We start from the raw sequence: 18190 nt of genomic DNA, 5'->3' as shown, positions 1-18190 counted from the left end.
GGGGACTTGTTTTGTATGTTGATGCAGCTCCAGCACCTAGAACAGTGCCTGGCGCATAGTAAGAGCCCCATAAATATTTGTTGAACAAATGGATGGTGGTGACACGACACTAGGAAGGAAATAATACAGAACAGCAAATCTGGGGATGAAGATAATACTTTTATTCTAGATATGCTGAATGTAAGCAGCCTAGGGGATATTTAAGTGAAAATGTCTCATGTGGAACATGGAAATTTGGGCCTGATACTCAGGACAGAACTTTGGGCTGGAGTAGAATTTTGACCATGTTGGTTTATAAGATGGCTGAAATCATGAGATGGTTCAGATCAACCTGTGAAATTGTGGAACAAGAGAGGAAAAGGTCGAAAGTAGAGACAGGTGAAAATCCACATTTGTGGTGGGAGGCACAGATGTAAGAAGATGAGCCAAGAGATGGAGAGAAGATAAAGAGCAGTTAAGACAGTAGCACGACCGGGTGCAGTGGCTCATGCCTGTAATCCCAGCACTTTGGGAGGCCGAAGCAGGTGATCACCTGAGGTCAGGAGTTTGAGACCAGCCTGGACAACACGGAGAAACCCCGTCTCTACTAAAAGTACAAAATTTAGGCAGGTGTGGTGGTGGGCGCCTGTAATCCAAGCTACTCGGGAGGCTGAGGCAGAAGAATCACTTGAACCTGGGAGAAGGAGGTTGCAGTGAGCCAGGATCACACCACTGCACTCCAGCCTGGGTAACAGAGTGAGACTGTCTCAAAAAAAAAAAAGAAAAAAAAAAAGAAAAGAAAAAAAGACAGTTGCAGACAAGCTCTGCAAGGTAACTTCAAAAAAGCAGTAACATGACCAGCTGCTGCAGAGGACTTAAGTAGACAGAGCATCACAAAGGCCTACTTAACGTGGCAGCAAGCATCATGAGAGAGCCTGGAGAACAGTAGGGATGAAAACTTTCTTGCAACCCCCATCCCCTTCCATCAGAATGGCTTTCTCACTATTTTTCACTTTCTTATCCAAATAATTAGCAAATAATCACAAATAATTCTAATTAAATGCAAACTCAAATAGGCACATTTATGCAATACTGAGCAGTGACTTCTTCCTCAATTTTTCATGCTTACAATAGTGTCACCAATTTAAACATCAGGTTAAAAAACAGAAATGTTCAGGTTCTAATGATACCATTCCCTTTCCTGCTTTGCTTCCATGTGATATTTTAGGTTATTCTTGTAGCTATTAATAGTGCTCTGATCCACACAATTTGGGAGCAGAATGTCGCCTCAGAGGACTTTAGATTGGGTGTGCACTTGCCTCTATTTCTAGGAAAATTTCATGTTTCTTAAATGTCATTTTTTGAACTTTAGATATGCGAACTTAATGTGAGGCTCCAAAACACAATGATTTCTTTTTACAGCCATGATAGATTTGTTTAAATCATTGGTCAGCTCTGACAGTTGTATTAAAATCTTAAAAAAAAAAAAATGATAGAAACCAGAACATGCTATCTAAAGTATACATCCTCTCCTGTTGTTTTGGAAAGCCAGTGGCACATACTTCATATGCAAGACCCTCATTCTTGGGACCATTACATATGGATCGTCAAGTGCTGGTTATGCCTTTTTATATAAACTCGATCTTCCATAGCTCAGCTGCTTTGCCGAGGCACAGTCCTGAGGAAGGTTGCTCGGATTCTCAGTTTAGCATAACATTTGAGTGATACAGCACAGTATTCCTGTTCATATAAATATTTTAGGTTGAAAAAACCCCTTTTGTTATTTTTCTCTCTGCCTAAGAAATACTTTCATGAACTCTTCCCATAACAGAGCAGTTCGCTGACTTCAGTAACCCTGCAGATAGACAAGGAAATAGCCTCTTGGCACTGCTGATTTTCCACAACTAAAACATTGAGAGAATATGCAGAACCACACCACTTTTAGGTGAATAGAGAGTTCCTTATTTTCTTTAAACTCTACATCCTTTCTCCTTCCCAGTTGTGGATGTGGGAAAAATTAACACTGGAGTTAATAAGGAAGAAGGTATATGATCACACTATTAATCTCAGAGGGCCTACTTTGGAAGTTTCCAATTTCCTTTCCATTTGTGGTTGGAGTGTGACCTGTTATCTGGATTTTCATCCAAGAATTACTTCTATGAAGGTGTCTGTGACTAATTCCAGCCACAAGTTCTCTTCTCTTCCTTCCTTGTCTTCCTTTCTGCTGTGTGTGTGTGTGTGTGTGTGTGTGTGTGTGTGTGTGAGAGAGAGAGAGAGAGAGAGCCAGAGAAAAAGAGAAAGAAAGATTTATCTTTTTCCTTTATCCTCCTATGTTTTCTATTTGCTCGTTCATGTATTTGTCTCCCCTCATTTCTCTTGCTAACTTATAGAATACTACAGAACAAGGATTATATTTTTTTCTTTTGTTTTTCATTTCAAAGTACCTAGCCAGAGATAGAGTATCTAGGCATAAAAGAAGTGTTTAATCAGCACTCATGGATGAATTATGTGAGGACAAAAAACTAGATGTTAGGATCTGCTGTTGTACCCTTTCATCCTGAATAATGCATTTTGCTCTGCAATTATCACCCCAACTTTCACTGGCGATCCATGAACTCACCAAAAATTTAGTGTGTGTTTGTGTGTGTGAGAAAATATGTGTGGGTGTATGGTGTGTGCATGTGCCCAGTCTGCAGCCTGCATCAGATTCAAAGGGATTCAATCCTCAAGAGCTCAGGGAAGGAGATCTTTCCTTCCCCTTGGTGCTGGCAGATGAAAAGTACAAGGACTCAGCACTTTTTTCGAACCAGTCAAGGTCTTGCAGACATGAGGAAATGTATATTAGAAGTTTTAGAGGCCAGGTGTGGTGGCTCACACCTGTAATCCAAGCACTTTGGGAGGCTGAGTTGGGAGGATTGCTTCAGGCCAGGAGTTTGAGACCATCTTGGGCAACATAGCCAGACCTGGTCTCTACAAAAATAAAAAAAAAAATTAGCTAGGCGTCATGGTGCACACCTGTAGTCCCAATTACTAGGGAGGCTGAGGAGGGAGGATCATTTGAGCCCAGGAATTTGACCTTTCAGTGAGCAATGATTGCACCACTTCACTACAGCCTGGGCTACAAAGTGAGACCATGTCTCACAAACAAGCAAGCAAATGAACAAAAGCCTTAGGGATGAGACGGGATGGGATAAGGAGGACTCTGAGTTGGCCAAAGATCAAAGTCCAATTTCACTTGAAGACTCTGGGGCCTAGTTACACACAGAGAACCTCTGTTGTTATCAAATACAACACAAGCCTGCAGTGTGTTCGGCATTGGTCTTCCTCCAGGACTTTGCCTCTAACGGCTATTTCAGTCCTGAGTCCTGACAACAATGATTTCTTTAATATATTCTGGCCATTAATGGCCGACAGGGAGGCAAACACTTAGTAATCAACATTATAGAGTAAGAAGAAGAGGAGCTGGAAGCAGAGGAGAAGAAAGAGAAAGATTTAAGAGAATAAAGACAGTAGAAAATGAAACTGGCTCTGAAGTATATTAATACAAAGGATTATGGCAATTGAATGGAAAGGCTCCTAAGGTTTCATAAAGGGAAAATTGTTCACGAAACTGGAAATAGAAAAGAAAGAGTAATTTTAAGTGCATGTTTCAGATAAATTATCTTAGTTCATTTAGTACCAATATTTCTAATGAACACTTAGGGCTGATATGAATCATTTCTCTGCTGACTCCATTAGGAAACCTATTGGGTGTGCAATTTGAGTGGGATTACAGAGAAAGACGTTGAGAGATCTGTGATTTAGAAGGTGGGCAGCTCTTCTCTGATAGGTTTGAGTGTCCTCTAGCTCCATGAAGAGAGGGCCTGAGAAGCTCAGCTGCAGAGGCAGCCTCTGGTTAAGAGAGGCGGCACTGGGTCCTTCAGAGAATGGCTGGCTCAGAGGAAATCTACACTGGTGATTCACTCATTGCCATGGTAACCACTTGAATGCAGAGGAGTGCATTTGTTCATTTTTACAATTATTCTATTATTTATACTGAGGCGTCTTTGAGAGGATGATATATATCTGGAGAGGAGTCAGGAAAGCTACCCCTTGGACAAAAGAGACAATTAACCACAAGATGCCCCTAATTGGAAATACATGTTAGCTAATCACCAGGGGCACAGTCTCTTTCCACCTGGCCCTGAGGGAAATCTTCAAGATCCAAGAAGATGTCCTGCTAGCCACAGAATAGGGAAATGGGCAAGTCTCACTTATCAAACTCAGTTCTCAGGAGTAGAATGACATTTCTTCTTCTTCACCAGATCTTTTTCTTTTTGATTCAGGGTTTTCTCATAGTGCATGGTTTATTATACTTAAACACCTAAAATATGCCACTACATACAAAAGTAAGATGGCTTTTAAAAAACTCACCTGAGAAAACGTCTTGTTTGACCCTGAAGACATAATGGAAAAGTGAGGCTTAAAATGTAATCAATTTTGGTTTTTACAAATCTAGCAAAATAAATGAATAAATGAACGTGGTGGTACATACCTGTAGTCCCATTTACTAGGGAGGTTGAGGAGGCAGGATCAGTTGAGCCCAGGAATTTGATCTTGCATTGAGCAATGATTGCACCACTGCACTCTAGCCTGGGCTACAGAGTGAGACCCTGTCTCACAAACAAACAAGCAATAAAACAAAAGCCTTAGGGATGAGATGGGATGGATAAGGAGGGCGCATAAGCAGGGAAATAAACAAATAATCTTCCCAAACATTTAATACTTAGTGTAGATATTTTGATATACTCCACATTTTTGTTGCCTTGATTGTAAGGATTTAGAGTAAAAGGTATAGGAATGGGGGAAATTCCTAGGGAGAAATAGAAAGTGAGAGAAGGTTCCAATCAAGTGAGCAGAGATATATTGTCAAGAATAGTTTTCTAAGAGAATTGATTATTACATAATTATATATAATCAGTATGCATAACTGCATATGTAATAATTTAACACATATGTAAAAGGTATTGCATATATAATACATAGGTACTGGGACTAATTTAAACATTTCAAAATGCAAGGTATGGTTTATACAAGCAATGGAATACCTGAAGCTATAGCTGGTAAGAATGATGATGGAGGTAAAATTTGTCTACATGAAGTGGGGGTGCAGTGATTCACATTTGTAATCCCAGTACTTTGGGAGACTGAGGCAGAGAACCACTTGAGCCCAGGAATTCAAGACTGGCCTGGGCAACATGGCAAAACTCTGTCTCTACAAAAAATTAGACAGATGTGGTAGCATGTGCCTTTGTCCCAGTTACTTGGGAGGCTGAGGTGGGAGGATCACCTGAGCCTGCAGTGAGCTGTGATTAAGCCATTGGGCGACAAAGTGAGACCTTGTCTCAAAAAGAAAAAATTTTTGTGTGCATGAAATAATGCCTATGACGTACTGAGGTTTTAAAAAGTAAGAAACGAGGGGGGAAAAGAGCAGATTATAAAGAATATGTATCTTATAATCACATTTTGCTTTAAAATATTCCATTTCTTTATATATATCTATATGTCTATCTATGTTTGTACTTACAAAGAAAGAAAACCTGGAAGTAGAGTCACCAAAGGGTTAATAATCATCTCTGGTGATGGGATGGTGAGTAATTTTTCCGTTTTTCTGCCTTCATAGACTATGAGCAGAATAGTTATATGATCATAGTTGTATTCTATCTATAATTTATTAATCATCTATTATGTGTCAAACACTTTATTATGTTCTGTTCTCCTAGAGCTTGTGTTTTATGACTGGACATATCAGCCGGCATTCTTGGTTGCAAACAACAGAAACCATGCTGCCTAATTTAACTAGAATGTGATTTATTAAAGTATGGTTCTCTCCGGAATTGTTCCCCAGAATTGTTGGGAGAGTTGGAGAAATAGATTCAAGGCTAAACTTTCCAGAGCAACGCCCCAAATCACATAGCAGAACTGACCTGATGAGGCAGCCACCTTCATTGCTACTGCCGCTGCCAAGCAGGAAATGAAAGGAATTGACTAGTGTAGCTCCTACTGCTCCAGCACCAGTGCTACTTCTGAGCCAAGGACTTGTATTTGTAGCCCCCGGCCGCTCCTGAAAGCTGAGCTCATCGGCTGCTACCTGCATTCGCAAAGATGGAGGCTGCATGCACATGTGGGACCCTGTGTGCAGACAGTCAAATGGTTGCCAGAACCTGGGTCACATGCCTGCCTCCTAGCTGCCGAAGCGACTGGGAATTTGGGCTCTGAATTCTGCACTGATGAGGCTGAATTCATAATGTGGGAATTTCCCTCATCAGAGAAGCCTATTTAAATGATAAGTGGCCAGGCGCGGTGGCTCACGCCTGGAATCCCAGCACTTTGGGAGGCCGAGGCGGGTGGATCACGAGGTCAGGAGTCCGAGACCAGCCTGACGAAAATGGTGAAAGTCCGTCTCTACTAAAAAAAGAAAAAAAAAAATAGCTGGGCATGGTGGCAGGCGCCTGTAATTCCAGCTACTCAGGAGGCTGAGGCAGGATAATTGCTTGAATCCAGGAGGCAGAGATTGCAGTGAGCAGAGATCGAGCCACTGCACTCCAGCCTGGGCGACAGAGAGAGACCGTCTCTAAAAAAAAAAAAAAAAAAAAAAGATAAGTGACAACAAGGACCTGACAAAAGTGCTTGTAGGTTATTGATAGTAGTGAGAACTTGTTTTGAATACATGTAAAGGAAACCCAATACAAAGTAGGTTAAGGAAAAGAGGGAATTAATGGGCTCACAAAACCAAAATGTCCAGGTTCACACTGGCTCCTGCCATAACTGGATCCAGGGACTCAAATGATGTCATCAGGTATCAATCTCTTTCCGTCTTCAGGTTATTTTATGTGGATAGCATAATGGCCCCTTGGCAGCCTCACACACCAATACAATTTCATTAGCAGAAACAGAGAATTTCCCCAGGGCTCAGACAAAGAAAGCATCCATAAAGGGGCTTTGATTGGTTCAGTGTGGTCACGTGACTATCCTTGAACCAATCATGTACTGGGGGACCTGGGTCACATTCCTGGGGTGTGATGGTGTCAACTCCACTTCTGAAATATGGAATTGGTTCCCCACAGCAAAAAAAAAAAAAAAAAAGACATCCTGGCTCCACCACATACTAATTGTATCATCTTGGACAGGTCACAATTTCTCAGCCTCAGTTTTCTCATCAATAAAATGGGAATAATAAGGGTGTGGCTTCACAGGGTTGTTAAAACAAGGTTAATGTAAGAATTTATATTTGTAAGACACAGAAAAAAAATCTGTCATGTAATTAGTGGTATATAAGTGTTTACTACTATAATTATATTCTGTTAGTCAGAAGAAAGGAGAAGAAATGACAGGCAAGGGAAACACATTTCTACTTCACCCTAGATCAGGCAGTTGAAAATGTGAGTCTGGAATTTTAAAAGAGGTTTTGGCTAGAGTCTGTGGAATGAATAAGAGAGTAAAGTATATGACCTCTCAAGGGAGAAAGTGTGAAGATGGAAGAAGATGAATAGGGTGGAACATAACTAACTCCATAAGTAGATGAAATTTACAATACTGATGTTTTTCACATCATACCCCATTCAATGGAAATTCAACTTGCCAGTTTTAAACATGCTCTTTTTACTGTGTCACATTCTCACCATGAGTCTAAATCCTTTCTTGAGATTCTTCTGAACTCTATAAACTTTAAGGATTAAAAAAAAAAAAAAAAAAACAGATTATTTGACCACATTGAAATTAAATATTTCAGTTCAAATGGAACAAACTATAATAAAGTTAACAGATGGGTGACAGACTGGAAATAAATGTAATATGTGATTAATTGATTGAGATTCGTATCTAGAATGTGAGGAACTCCAAAAATAAAAAAAGTAAAGGATGTGAATAGGAATACAGAATTATCGATCCCTTATCACAGAGATACCCACAAAGAGGCCCATAATGCAATCTTTACATGGATATTTCTAAAAGCGATGTAATAGCACAAATTTGTGCACAACCTAGATATTCATCAGTAAGGTTATAGATACTGTAAAATACTGCACAGTGAGGAAAATCTTTGAACTAGATGTACAAATAGCAACATGAACGAATCCTAAAACCACAGTGTTAGGTTTAAAAGAAGATCTTGAAGTCAATGTCTTGGTAAATTAGAAATACAATATACATAAAATAACACAGTGGATTTAACAGGGATACAAGCATGTTTAAAAATATAAGTATATTAGAGTAGATGACTTTTGGGGAAGAAAGGAGAGAACTGAAAAGAGGAATAAATGGAAAAAGTCTTCCTTTCCATTATCTCCTCAGAGAGTGTACATGTGAGGATTTGTCAGATCTAGATATATCTAAAGGCTGAAAATTTGGGTGAAGTAATGTTTTTGGTTTTTTTAGTAGTGAATATGTGTGAAACCTGGAAACTCTTTCACATTTTGTATGCAATTACTTAGCACATCCCTTTTTTCTTCCTTCAAATTATATACAAAATCTACCTATGCCTTTCCACCTCCATTGCTACCACCTTGGTTCAATTGGTGGTCTTCTGTTGCTTTGTCTAAGGTAATTATCTCCTAAGAAGTTTTCTTACCAAGATGCACCACCAGCTCTCCTATTCCTAAACAAATCGCCAAACCGACGCCAAAGTAATCTTTTAAAGATCTAGTTTGGATTATATCATTGTCTCATCTAAAAAGCCACCAGTGGTTTTCCATCTAACAGAATAAAACTCTCGAACGTATATCTCCAAGATGCTACATGATCTGTCACTGCCCCATCTCTCCAGCACACCTCTTAAGACCTCAAATCCCACCTCAGGGCCTTTGCTCTTGCCATTTCTTCTGTCTGGAACCTTAATCCCTTCTTAGGTGTCTTCGCATCAGAGAAGACTTCCCCGAACACTCTCTAAAACAGTGAAGGTGTTCAGGAAATGCCACCCCCAAATATTCCACTTTGGACTTCAAACTCAAGGTACTTGGGGAACAGCAAATGCCTTGAGGGGCTTTTCTCTGAATTTTATCCACCTAAAGACAGATCCTTCAAAAAGATCTCAATTGTCATGAGTCCCCTCCCCGGGAATCTCATCAACCAGGGAAGATTCAACTTGCCTCCCAGGAGACTTCATCCAGACAGACTTCACCCAGACAGACTTCATCACAAGATACCACCTGTTCTTCGGAAGGCCTATTCATCTTTTTCAGAAATTATTTCCTCTCCCCTAAGTTGTCTACATCCCCAACCGCTCTCCCCTGTGAAGAGGGTATGTAAGCATCTACATCTTAGTGGGTTGATGGATATTCATTTTTTCCCCCTGTGATGTCCCCATGCATATGATACATCTTTATTCCTTTTTCCTGCTAATCTGCCTACTGTCAATTTATTTCAGACTCAATTACCAAACTCTTAAAGTGTAGAGGGAAAGTTTTCCCTTCCTTAAGACAGAAAATCCCCTTTTCTCCACCCAGATCTATTCCTCTTTATCCTATTTTATTTTTCTTCACGACATTTATTTGTTACCAGTTACCTCTATCCCATTAGAAAGTAAGTACCTTCAGGATAGCGATGATGTTTTGGTGTCTATTCAATTTTTCAGTGCACTCAATAATAGTAGTTGAGAGGATAAAACAATGAATGAATTAATTAATTAAACAAGGGGAAAGAGACATAAGACAGGCAGACAGAGAAAGAAGCGAGGAACACTCTGGTGGACCCACTATGCTCGAAGGTTTTTCTTTGAAGTAGAAATGATTCTTGTGACAAATCTTTCATCCTTCTTCCCTTGCAGACTTCCTCCCTGGCTTTCTTTCAGGTTTGATGATTGACCAAGTAGCAGCTGTAATATGGGATGGAGGCATAGTCTGCCTCTGCTCAGAGAGGGCCACCTCCCTGTGATATGGGTGACATTTTGATTTATTCCTCTGTAAGTCATTTTTTTCTGTACATGTTCACTCTTACATGCTCATATCTACCTTAGAAAAAAGAAAAATGGGATTAAAAAATGATACTTTATTAGATTGGCATTTTCCTCTGTGATATTCTTCCCCCAAACACATAACTTGAGTGTAATTGTGAGAAAAAATATTAGACAAATTTCAACTGAGGGATGCTCTACAAAATACCAGTAGTCTTTAAAACTATCGAGGTCATGAGAAACAGGGAAAGTCTAAGAAACGTCACAATCTAGAGCAGCCTAAAGAGACATGAGCTTTAAATGTAACACGAGATGCTGGATGGGATCCTTGAACAGAAAAAGGATATTAATGGAAGAATGAGAACATTTGAAAAAGTGAGGACTTTAGTTAATGACATATCGATTTTGGTTCACCAATCATAAGAAATGTACCACACTAACATACAGTGCTAATAATAGGGAAACTGTAGGGTGGGGGGCAGTATATGGGAACTCTCTCTACAACATCTTCACAATATTACTGTACATCTAATGATGTTCTAAAATAAAAAGGTTATTTTAAAGAGTTGTTTTTGAGGCCGGGCGCGGTGGCTCAAGCCTGTAATCCCAGCACTTTGGGAGGCCGAGACGGGCGGATCACGAGGTCAGGAGATCGAGACCATCCTGGCTAACACGGTGAAACCCCGTCTCTACTAAAAATACAAAAAACTAGCCGGGCGAGGTGGCGGGCGCCTGTAGTCCCAGCTACTCCGGAGGCTGAGGCAGGAGAATGGCGTAAACCCGGGAGGCGGAGCTTGCAGTGAGCTGAGATCTGGCCACTGCACTCCAGCCCGGGCTACAGAGCAAGACTCCGTCTCAAAAAAAAAAAAAAAAAGAGTTGTTTTTGAAATGATAGTCCTCAAATTTATTAGTGCCGTACACAGGGGGTTGGGGGAAGGATTGCTTCTGGAGGTATGTCGGGTTTAGTAGAACATTTCATCACAATTCAGTACCCGCCTTTCCTTTCCTGTTACTGATGAGTGAGGCAGGTAGATAAAGCTTGTCGTTTCTCATGAAGGAAATCCCTGAGTTGTTTAATTAGCTCTGTATCAGATATAGCCTGAGGATTTACATGTTTTGCCATGTTTAGGTTTCAGCTTGGAACTCAATCCTGTTATTTTAAGATTTTTGGCCATTAACTGCAGGGGGGAAGCACGAAAAACACCTCTGTTTTTATAACAGTACGTGTCTTAACAAAAATAATTTACATGAACACGAGCCAAGGGACAAGTCTTGGAAGTCAGCAGTCCTGTGCAGAGACATGTCTGCGTGGCATTTCCTTATTTTAAGAAAATCTTTTTACATAGCCTATTTAAAGAAGGATAGTTTCCCTCTCATTTCTTCCTCTAAAAAATAATATACTTGAACACTGGGTCAGGTCTATTTTTAAGGGGCCACTGATAGAAATGAATTGCTTTTGGGTTTCAACTCTGAGTTCTGCCTTCCCCAAATTCTTCTCCAGCCCACATGCTTTTTTTTTTCCCCCTAGGTGGGTAAAGTCTATTCGGCTTTTCAAGTATTCTCTATTTAAGAACGCAGGTACCTTTAGGTAGCTTCAAGAATTATTAATAAAATAATAATTAAAATAAGCCAGACAATTTACATGTGAAAAAATGGAAGTCAGGATGCCTAATTTTTAAGGAGGTCATGAGGATACAGGGAAAATTGCATAAATTCAAGAAAAGGGAGCATGAATTAAGGCTAATGGAAAATGGCTGCTTATTATGAAAAACAAATGGGAAGATGTATTGCTTGAGAGTAAGAATTTCAAGAAGTGAGAAAATTGACTTATTGGGAGGAGTTGCAGATTTACATTGCAAGAGGAAAATATACAGGAATTGCAAAAATTAAGTCTATTTTGTAATAAGTCTACCACGAGATATAGTAAATAAGGTGTGTGTATATATTCTCTAAGTATATGTTCTCTATAAACACATATATATTCTACATACACATTGCATGTTAGATCATATTGGGTGCTAGATCTCTTTCTCATGAAAGCATAAAACAAATGTTATAAATGAAACACCTCTGCACTCATCACACAATTTAAGTGAGAGAATATTTCAATATATTTGAATCCTGTGTATTCCTCCTTAATCACATCCCTCATCCTTTCACCGGTGGTAATCACTATTCTAAATTTTATAGTTATTTGTTCCTGTTTTCTTTACAGCTATTACCACACAAAAATATATCTCTGAACAATATATTTTCAGTTTTGCTTGTTTTTGAATTTATATAAATGGAATTAGACTGAATAACTATTTCTGTGACTTTTTGAAACTCAAGGGTATAAGCATTTATTTTATATGTTATATTATGATAAGATGCTTTAAAATGTTCACGTTTATGGCTTTTAAAAATGATCTTATTAACAGTTCCACATTTAGTTACTTAGTAATTAGAAAAGATGGCCTATATAATACTCATTTTTTGAAACTGTTGATATGTTCTTAATGGTCTTTTATGGAGCTAATATTCATATACGTTCCCTGAGAGATTGAAAAGAATTTGAATTCTTGAAATATTGAATGCAGTGCTGTATATAGGTCCATTAGATCATGCTTGTTGATTATGTTACTAAAATGCTATATAGACTTTCTAAACTTTCCGGTCTGCCTGATCTATCAACCATTGAAATAGGTATGTAAAACTTTTCCGATATGGTTGTTTTATCATTTTCTTCTTGTAGTTCTATCAATTTCTGTTTTTTACATTTTAAAGCTGTATTATTAGGTGCATATAAGTTTAGAAGCATTGTCTTTTCTTAATTAAATTATACTTTATTATCATGTAATGGATCATTTTTTTCTGCCAGTAATAAATTTTGCTTTAAAGGCTACTTTATGGACATTAATGAAACTAAACTAGATTTATTTATTTATTTGAGACAGAGTCTTGCTCTGTCGCCCCAGGCTGGAGTGCAGTGGCATGATCTCAGCTCACTGCAACCTCTGCCTCCCGGGTTCAAGCAATTCTCCTGTCTCAGCCTTCTGAGTAGCTGGGATTTCAGGCACAAGCTACCATGCCTGGCTAGTTTTTGTATTTTTAGTAGAGATGGCGTTTCACTATGTTGGTCAGGCTGGTCTCTAACTCCTGACCTCATGATCCACCTGTCTTGGCCACCCAAAGTGCTGGGATTACAGGTGTGAGCCACTGTGCACGGCCACTAAACCAGATTTTCATTTTTTTTGAGACAGAGTCTTGCTCTGTTGCCCAGGCTGGAGTGCAGTAGCACCATCTCGGCTCACTGCAAGCTCTGCCTCCTGGGTTCACGCCATTTTCCTGCCTCAGCCTCCCAAGTAGCTGGACTACAGGCACCCACCACCACCCCTGGCTAATTTTTTGTATTTTTTAAAAATAGAGACAGAGGTTCACCATGTTAGCCAGGATGATCTCGATCTCCTGACCTCGTGATCTGCCCACCTCAGGCTCCCAGAGTGCTGGGATTACAGGCGTGAGCCACAGCGCTCGGCCTAAACCAGATTTTTAAAAGTTAATATTTAACTAGACTATTTTTTTATCTTTTTACCTTTAGCATTTCTCTTTTGTTATGTTCTAAATATGTCTCTGTGAACACCCTAAGATACATCTTATTTTTAAAGTTAATCGGATCATCTTTGCCTTTTAACTAGAATGTATAATTTATTAATATTTAATATAATTACTTTTATTTTGAAATGTATTACTACCACTATATTGTGTGCTTTCTGTAGGTTCTGCTTTTTCTTTTTCTTTTTTTTCTTCCCTCTTGCCCTCTTTTGAATTAATTGAGTTGCCTTTTTTTTTTTCAATTTTCCCCTATTCTAGTTGGAAATATATGTTTTATTTTAGGATTATTCCAAAGTTTGTTGTTGTCAACTTAACAATATTGAAACTAACTTAATATCTTTATCTCCTCCAAAAAAAAGAAAAGACCTTAGAATGCTTTAAGCCCATTTGCCCTTCTGACATAAATGGTGGTATTAGCCAGGGTTCTCCAGAGAAGCAGAGCTAGTAGACTGTTTAGATCTCGATTTAGATCTAGATTTATAGATAAATAGATGAGACAGGATTTATTATAGGAACTGACTGTGGTGATTTTTGAGGTTGAGAAGTACTATAATATGCCGTCTGCAAACTGGAGAATCAAGAATGCTGATAGTGTGGCTCAGTCTAAGCCCGAAGGCTTGAGAAACAGATGAGCCAGTGTGCCATTCTCAGTCCAAAGCTGCAGGTCTGAGAAACTGGGCACCTGCCGGCACAAGTCCTGGAGTCTGAAGGCCAGAGGTCATGGAATCCTGATGTCCAAGGGCAAGAGAAGATGGTTATCCCAGCTTCAGGAGAGACAGCAAATTCACCTTTCCTCTGCACTTTTATCCTCAATCCATTGGATGGTGCCTCCCCACAGTGGGTGAGGGCAGATCTTCCTCATTCCATCCACTGATTCAAATGCCAATCTCTTCCAGAAACATCCTCACAGACACACCCCAGAAATAATGCTTTACCAGCTATCTGGCCATCCCTTAATTCAGTCAAATTGACAATTAAAACTAGCAATCCCAAATGGTATTCGTGATCAGTATTTTAATTCCACTTTTTTCTATAGAATTAATCAAACTTACATTTTTACTTTTAATTTAGGAATACAATGAGATGATTCAAAATTTTCAAACTATTGAAAGATACTGTGAACAGTCTCCCCATTCCAGCTACCCAATTTTCTTACTTGGAGGCCACTGATGTTAGTTTCTCATGTATCATTACTGAGACTTCTTAGGCAGGTGAATATATCTTTTTATACATTTTTATTCTGCTCTTTTTTCCTTTCCTAATGTTCCAAGATTTTCTTTTATTATTATTTTCTTTCTATTTAGAGGACTTCCTTTAAACCATTATTTTATAGTAGGTCTGCTGGTGACATGGTGACACTATCTTTTTGTTTCACTTCATTTGAGAATATCTTGATTTCACCTTCATATTTTCACAGGTTGAGCATTCTTTTCTTTCAGGCCTTGACAAATGTGCCAGTTCCATTTGGTTGCCACAGTTTAGATTAGGAATTTGCTGTAATTTAGTATTTTTCCCTTATAGTAAGGTGTCATTTATCTCTTGCTGCTTTATGATTTTTTTTCATTGTCTTTAGTTTTCAGAAGTTCGACTATGATGTGTCTTGTGATTTCTTTGAGTTTATCCTTTTTGGATGTTAAATATGTAGGTTTGTGCTTTCTGCCATATTTGGGAAATTTTTAGCCATTATTTATTTGAATACTTTTCAGCCCCACCCTCTTTCTCCTCTCCTGGGATTTCTATGACACAAACCCTAGATCTTTTGCTATAATCCCACATGTCCTGGGGCTTTGTTTCTTTTGTATTATTTCAGTCTATTTTCTCTTTGTTGTTTAGATTAAGCAACTACTACTTTTGTATATTCAAGTTTGCTTTTTTGTTAATCTACATATTTGACAATTTCAGATTCCCAGTTTTTCCACCATCCAGTTTGGGATACATGAGGCAAGAAGAAAACCTAGGGCTCTCACCACTGTGCTGTCCCTCAGGTCCCGAGGTCACTGGCTGATCTCCGTTCTTCTCTCCACCATTCAGAGTCTTCTTAGGTTTATTTTCTATATAATATCCAGGGTTTTTAACTGTACTCAGCAGGAGGAACAGGGAAAAGCCCATTCACTCCATCTTCAACATTATTATTTTATATAGTTAATGTCTCTATATATTTACCCACATGGTGTCTTTGCTCACCGTTCTTGCATGTCGAACCATATTTCTAGTATCATTATCTGAAGTATACCCTTCAAAAATTCCTTCAATTAACTGTTGGTAGAAAACTTCCTCATTTTGATTGTATGAAACGATTTCCCTTACTCTACTTTTGGAAAAAATCGTTTTATTTAGTGCATCCTTATATATTGACAGTTATTTTTCTCAGCAATTTGAAAATATTTCTCTGCTATTCTCTGGCTTTCAATGCTGCTATTGATTAGTCAATTGCAACATTACTTTTCATGTCATACATCCTTTCTCTCAAAGGATCCTTTCTTTGTTATTGTTGATCTGTAGTTTTCCCATGATGTATCCACGTTTAGATTTCTTTGCTGATAGCTTGTTCAACTTCCTGAATCTGAGTCATTAACTCAGATTGTTGTCTTTCATCAATTCTGGAGAATTCTTGGCCAATATGTCTTCAGTATTATATCCTGTCCATTTTCTCTATTATTTCCTTCTGGTACTTTTTAAAAAGGTCATTTCACCAGATTCAGTGTCTGGTAAGGGTCCACTCTCTTGTTCATAGGTGGTGCCTTGTGGCAATTTCTTCACATGGTGGAAGAGGGAAGGCAGCTGTTGGACGCCTCCTTTATAAAGGCACAATAAATGACACAATAACATCAAGCAATGGTCCTCCTATTAGATGCATTTTAGCCTTCTGAGTCTACCTTCCAGGTATCTCAAACTCTGATATAGTTCATTCTTTGTTTCTCTGTGCTGCTTTCTTGGTGATTACTTCAGATCTATCTTCCAGTTCACTAATTCTGTTGTTAACTGTATCTGATATGATGTATAATATGTCCACTAATCTCTAATTTTATTTAGTGCACTTCTTTTTATTTTTCAACTTCACTTTTCTTCAAACCTCCCTGCACATTAAAAAGATATCTATTTAAGATAAAAAAAAAAAACTTCAAGCATACCAAACTAAAAAGAATAGTGTAGTAAAGCTCTATGTACCCGTTATCCAGCTCAACAATGAACAATTCATAGCTAATCTTGTTTCCTCTGTATCCCTACCTACTTTCTTTCCCACTCTGGATAATTCTGAAGCAATCCCAGATATCATATTATTTTATCTGTAATAGTCCAATATGTATGTCTGGTAGATAAGGATTCCCCTTTAAATAAACAATACTACTATTTTCATTCCCCCTAAAAGTCCACGGTAATACTATTCGTAATTAACATCAAATAGTCTTTAAAAATATTTTATGGTTTGTCAATCATAGTTTTAATATCCACCTTTATTTCTTCAAACACATTAAACATACTAAATTTACATTTTATTTTATTTTATTAATAATATAGTTAGTCCTTGTGGGCCTGGTGTTGTTATTTGTTTTTTTCTGCTGGCTCTTGCTCATAGTAGTTTGTTCCCTCATGTGCTTGTGATTTTTTTCTTGGGGGGCTGGGGGGAGCTTGTGGTCATTGGAACTCTGTAGGAATTCTTTGAGAGTCTGGTTAATGTTCATTTCCCCAGAAATTTGTGATTGCTTCTTCCAGGCACTAGGCACCTTGTGCGCACACTAACCTGTAATCCTGAGAATTCAATTTTCAGATTGGGTTTTCCAGGCTATAGTGTAAATTTCATACCAACTGATGTGACTGTCATCTTGTGACTGGTAATTCTCAGAAGAGCCTTTATTTTCATTCCTTACCCACAGTCAAAGCTGAGAGAGTAAAGACTTTTTATGGTCTATTGGAATGTTATTATTTTTTCAACTTACCTTCACTAAGGCTGTTGCCTTTTGTAGAACTGGCTTTTGCGTTCATTAAGGTTGTTCCTTTTTGTAGAACTGGCTCCATGCAAGGGTCTCAATTTGCATAAACCCCAGACATTGTGTCTTGTTCCTCTGCACAAGCCTATACTCTGTTTAAAAACTCTTAAAGATCACGTATTGTCAGATTTCCTGAAGACAAGAGTTACTTCCAGTGCTCAGTTATTGCTTGGATTCATGCCTTTTTACTGCTTTTATCCTATAAGGGTTTCTTTCACCGTGTTCTACTCAGCTGAAGATTTAAAATGGTATAATAAATATTTCATTCAACGTTTTAAGATGTTTTGTAGTAGGATTCCTCAGAATATCTGCTGTGCTGCCACATTCCTACAAAGGAGGAGGAATCCAAATTATTATGCCTTAAGTCCCACCTGATTTACTGCCAGAAATTAACCTTCATCACAGTGTCTCTCAGCTGTTCCTCAGAGCTTCTCATTTGGGGGGCTAGCTGATGTTGTCTTAGTTTATTTGGGTGTTCTATCAAACTGCCATAAACTACGTAGCTTATAAACAAAAATTTATTTATCATAGTTCTGAAGGCTAGGAAGTTTAAGATCAAGATGACAGCAGATTTACTGTCTGGGGGTGTTAACGGTGAAGGGTATACAGGTTCTTGGCATCTTGAACAAAGAATTAGACAAAACGCACAAACAAAACAAGGAAGGAATGAAGGGTATTGTTGAAAATGAAAGTACACTCC

At 38.5% G+C, this 18190-nt stretch overlaps 1 long non-coding RNA gene across 1 annotated transcript; it reads right to left on the bottom strand.

The window, feature by feature from the left end:
* Positions 1-4337: 4337 nt before the first annotated feature.
* On the bottom strand, positions 4338-6142 carry LOC135970798 (uncharacterized). The gene is made up of 3 exons (XR_010586646.1): positions 5946-6142; positions 4514-4631; positions 4338-4415 (listed from the first exon to the last, which is right to left on the bottom strand). It is a non-coding gene; the product is annotated as an uncharacterized lncRNA (long non-coding RNA).
* Positions 6143-18190: the final 12048 nt, after the last annotated feature.

Source organism: Macaca fascicularis, chromosome 5, assembly GCF_037993035.2.
Source record: "Macaca fascicularis isolate 582-1 chromosome 5, T2T-MFA8v1.1".
NCBI lineage: Eukaryota > Metazoa > Chordata > Mammalia > Primates > Cercopithecidae > Macaca > Macaca fascicularis.
Note: the sequence above shows the minus strand (reverse complement) of the source record. Positions and strands in the feature narration are given on the sequence as shown.